This window comes from Pteropus alecto, unplaced genomic scaffold (genome assembly GCF_000325575.1).
Source record: "Pteropus alecto unplaced genomic scaffold, ASM32557v1 scaffold152, whole genome shotgun sequence".
Taxonomy (NCBI): Eukaryota; Metazoa; Chordata; class Mammalia; order Chiroptera; family Pteropodidae; genus Pteropus; species Pteropus alecto.
This window is the reverse complement of record NW_006432227.1, coordinates 9,167,444-9,172,758: the sequence shown is the minus strand read 5'-3', so window position 1 is coordinate 9,172,758 and position 5,315 is coordinate 9,167,444.

Below are 5,315 nucleotides of genomic sequence, written 5' to 3'. Positions count from 1 at the left end.
TTCTCTATTAATCAGACAAGGCAAATTTTGTAGAGAAAAAATATTTTACAGTGTCTTCACTGTAAACAATCGTGTTTACAATTATATCTGCAATATATTAATTCCTCATTTCATTTTATTGCAATCTATAAATAAGGCCTTAAATATTTAAGTGCAACAATAGCTAGAAATGTAGTTAATATTCACCATACGGGTGCCAACTCATTCCTCTTCTTGTCAGCATTGGATTAAACACCAAAATAATGTATTATTTATAGCCTCAGGGAAAACCCTGTACTGCTGTACTTTTAGCATTGTTTCTATTAAGCAACTGGGTGCTCTGTGGGATGATAGTGTGTACAAACTCAACACCATCACACTTCCCCCGATACATTTTCTTTAAGGTAATGAGATCATATGAAAGAAAAAGCAACTATGTTCTAGGAAGGAATTTCCTGGTTTTTTTTTTTTGTTTTTGTTTTGTTTTTTTAAGAGCCCAGTGATTGATTTCATAGTGTGTCTAGCATTAATCTAGAGAACATTCAATAAAAAGCTTATTGTTTGGAAGAATTCTCAGTTATATGGAGTTAATTTGCAGTAAAATCCTTATTATCACTAAGACTGATAAATACACAATAAGTTCTGTTTATATTAATCTTCCCAGTTAGTCCAAGAAGTATGATATGATTTGTGGATTAGTAAAATCACACCTATTAATATTCAATGGCTTTATATATTTTCAGATATAATTACAAACATGGTAACAAAATAGCCTCTTATAATATCTGAGGAACCCGCATGACTCCTCACCATGTAGCACTTGCAGGCCACCCTGTGAGAGATGAGGCAGGACTGCGCTCAAGAATTCTCTGAGTAGCGCTGTAAACATCTGCCCTATGTGTCCTTATTGATGACAGTAGAGCCATAGGCATATTTACAGAGCTCTTTCTAGTTTTTTTCTTCTACTATTTTTTTGTTCCTACCCTTCATGACTGAAGCTTCCTTTTTGTGACCCCAATTTCTCCTTCCTGCACTCCCAGATATTTTTCCCCACACCCACAGTTTATTCTATGTAATCTGAATATTTCCACTCTAGTACCACACCGAGTTTATTTCTGTTCATACCACTCCTTCTGTTATCAAAATTCACATTTCTACAAATCTGCACACACTATTACTATTGTAATTATACAAAGCTGTAATGGGTATTTCCTCCCAGGTGCTAAATATTCTGCTTAGTGCCAGCGTACAAACAAAGAAGCAGATGAATCATGTAGTGTAGGGGCTGATAAATGCTTTCGAACAAATAATTGAACAAACGTTCTTGCTTATTTGCTACATTGATGAGTTTATAATGGAGAGGTCAGGGCCCTATGCACAGAAACAAATGAATCAGTTCATTTAATTAAATTAATTCACCCAAACCAAATTTTGTTAAACTAAATACATCGTTGATGAAATAGGCAGTGTCGTTTTCCTCCCTCCTTGCCAGTGTCTTTAACATCTATCAATTCTTGTTCAGTTACCCATTTATACATCAGTCAAGTTTACTGAGGGTCAGGCACCAACACTTACTAGTGAATAAACCACTTTTGATTCTATAATAAAGATGCTAATGGTATGTTTTACTTTTATTAAAAAGGTATTCATATAAAGAAATGGTTTCTCAATAAATGTCTCTTGGTGTAAGTCTTCCCCAAATCTTTTTTTTCTCCCAGTAGAGCTATTCAACACAGTCCAAACAAAATGAAAAACAAAACAAAACATATTTATTTCTCTTAGAAATTTTAAATAAATGCTAAAACAATGATTCATATTTCTATTAAATAAATACCTATTCTACTATCACTAAAATATAATTTACAGTTGTTTTGTAGCAAAGATTAGATAATGACATTAAATGACATTTTCCTCACTTGGTCTTCTTTATCACATGCTAATTTATTTGTTTTGGAGTTTAGGTATATTCTCTTCTTATGAATCCATGCCAATAATAGTAATTGGAAGTATAATGAAACCAGATATGCTAATATAAAAGACAAAATAAAATGTAAAAATATTGTGAATTTGAAATATGGACTTGCAGAGGTATTTGTTTTCATGTGCTTTTTCACTGAAGTTTAAAACAGTGTGTGCTCCATAAACACCTTTGAATATAAAGCATTTTCTTGTGGTGAATGAAATAAAACTACTTGCTTTTCAAGAGTCTTCCATTTAATCCTTAAGTAAATATACAATTCAGTGAATTCATTCTTATGATGAATATTTATTTGAGCAACCTCTAGCACTAAAAGCTGTTCTAGGTTTAGGGGGAAATATATGTAAACAAAATAGAGAAAAACATCTACTTGCCTGCAACTTTATTTCTAGCATGAAAGAAAGACATAAAATATTCAAACCAATACTAATAAAGGCAGTGTCCAGTGCATAGATAGTATTTAATGCTAGTGGATTAGATAAAATCACTAGGCAATAAATGTAGACAGAAAAAAAAAATTCAATGTTTGAATTTTGAGGTATTCTGAAAAATGACTGAAAAAATGAAGAACCAGAAAAGGTGAGAGAACAGTGGCCAGTGATAAAGAAATAGGCAAATATTCCATTCAGTGGTAGGTACTATGAGAACAAAATACAGAAAAGAGAGGTGAGGACTGGGAGAGAGTTGCAATTTTTAAATAGGATTTTTTGGAGAATACTGTCATAAGCAAAGAAGTAGGAGGTGAGGGAGACACCAAGCGGATACAGGGTAGGAATATTCTAAGAGGAGAGACCCAGAAGTGCAAAGGCGCCCAAACAGGTCATGCTTTCATGTCCAAAGCAAAGCATGGTGACCGCCCTGGCTCGATTGGAGCAAGTAGGAAAATAGTCAATGATGAATACAGAGAAGTATTCCTGGGAACACGACTTTTAAGGCTAGGCATTTCACAGACATTGGCTTTTATTCTGAGTGGTATGGAAAGCTATTAGGTTTGAGCAGAGGAAGTACACAATAGGCATTAGTTTTTAATGAGAATCATTCTGAATACTATAAAGGAAACTATAGCAGAATAAAACAAGAAAGTTAGAAGGTATTGCCATATTCTAGCTTAGAGAGTGGTCACGAAGAGAAGAATGAGCACAGAGAGGACGATGGAGATCTGTATATATAGAAAAGCCTGTGAGATCTGTTGACAGATTGGATGGGAGAGGTGGGGAAGTATGAGAGAATGAGAAGTGTTGGGGATGACTCCAATCTTTTGGCAAGATTGGGATTACCATTTTGTGAAATGGGAAAAATTCAGGAGAAATAAATGTGTAGATCAGGAAATCCCTAGTAAACATACTGGTTCAGATGCCTTAGAAATCTTAGTGGGCATTTGCATATATGAATCAAGAGTTTAAAGGAGATGACTAGACCGGTGAAAATATTAGTAGAGTAGTAGACGCTAATGATGTCCCAGTCAGACTGCTTTGTATATACCATATGCTTGCAAACTTGCCCAATTTCAGACCGCAGGCAGCTATGACTTTTTTGCTTTAGGTTCTTTGTCTGGGCTGGAGGCAAAAGCCCAGCCCAGTCAAAACTTTTGGGAAATTACATCCTCTTGGAGGAGACCTCAATTAATGACTGACAGGTCAGGGTGTGTAAATCTTCCTGTTTCTCTTCTTTTCCCTCTGGTGGGCAACCTAGATCTCTGTTCTTCTCTGATTCTCATGGTTCCTCAGTGAGATTGTAAGCTCTGATTTATACTGATAACTTATTTAATAAGAAGTTTATTTGCTGTCTCTAGTGTCTTAACTTCCCTATTTGCCTAATGGTGTTTTCTAGGATCTTTTCCCAAATGAACTACTTGTCTTTGAATCCTTTTTTGAATCTCTTTCTCGAGGAACCAATACTAATAAAGGCAGTGTCCAATGCATAGGTAGTATTTAATGCTAGCAGATTAGATAAAATCACTAAGCAAGAAATGTAGACAGAAAAAAAATCAATGTCTGAATATTGAGGGATTCTGGAACCAAATGACTAAAAATATTGAGGAAGAACCAGAAAAGGAGAGAGAATAACAGTGGCCAATGACAAAAAAAATAATATCAGAAAACTGTAATATTAAGGAAGCCAAGTAAAGAAAAATTTTTCGAAGTGGGTGGAATAATCAACTTTGAGAAATGTTGCCGCTTAGTCAAATAACATGGAACCATAAGAGGTGAATGGGATGAAGTGATAACATCATGGTTAAGAAGGTAGTTTTGTAGGGTCTCTGGGAGGAGGCTGTAAGACTTTGACAAAAAATCCATATTCCCAATAATAAATGCCTCTTATTTTAGTTTAATAGGTTTGGCTGAGAGTATGGCATCGTGGTTGGCCCATGACTGGATACTGAGCTCGTTACTTTCCTGATTATAGAGTTCAATGTAGAGAAGAAGCAAAGGTTCTGACAGACAAATGCAGAGAAACATGCAATTGCTGAATATGTATCTGGTGAGAAGATTTGGGGTCAGAATGAAGAGGTCTGTTGGGTAAGGACTTCAAGATCAGTGGCAATGTGCCATAGTCACAGAGTCACCTTAAGCAGAAGTCCATCCAACTCAGAGATCTATAAGGAAACATTCACAATAGCCATAGTTCTAAATCTTGAGTAATTGTCTATTCATCATCTGAAACCAAGATGATCAAAAGCATACCCTTGCTTTGGAAGACCCTTGTCTTCTCTATGTCACCACAAGATAATATAAATGTATATGTATATGTATATGTATATGTATATGTATGTGTATATACACACATATATATACATACACACACACACACACACACACACACAGACAATCTTGCATAATATAATGGGAATAGAAAGGCAATAAGTTAACAAAGCCAATACATCTAAAGATTACTATTAGTTATTTGTGCTAAATGTAGCACTTTTCTCCTCTTGTTATCCTGGCAATGGGGCTGTACAGATTAGATTGATTATAAAGAATAAACTATATGTTTTTCCATATCCGAATGTAATTTGAGTAAATCGTTTAACATCATTTCACTAGCCAACTACTCAGTTGATTATTGACTGACTAATAAAAGAATATGTTCATCTAAAGTGCTTTGAAGATTATAATCTTTTAGGTGGAAAACTTCATTAATAAATTATTATCCTTACCATAATAGTACCATATGCCTACAGGATGCAGTGGAGATAAATGGAATAACACTTGTTAACACAATTAAGATGAATAAATCAAAGGTTAAAGGCATATTTAAATTTTATAATAAGATGGTTTCATTAGAGCAGAGAAGGAGAACCAACTAGGGTAAATTGGGGCAAATGTCTCACTCAAAAGATAAAATTGTTTAAGGCAAT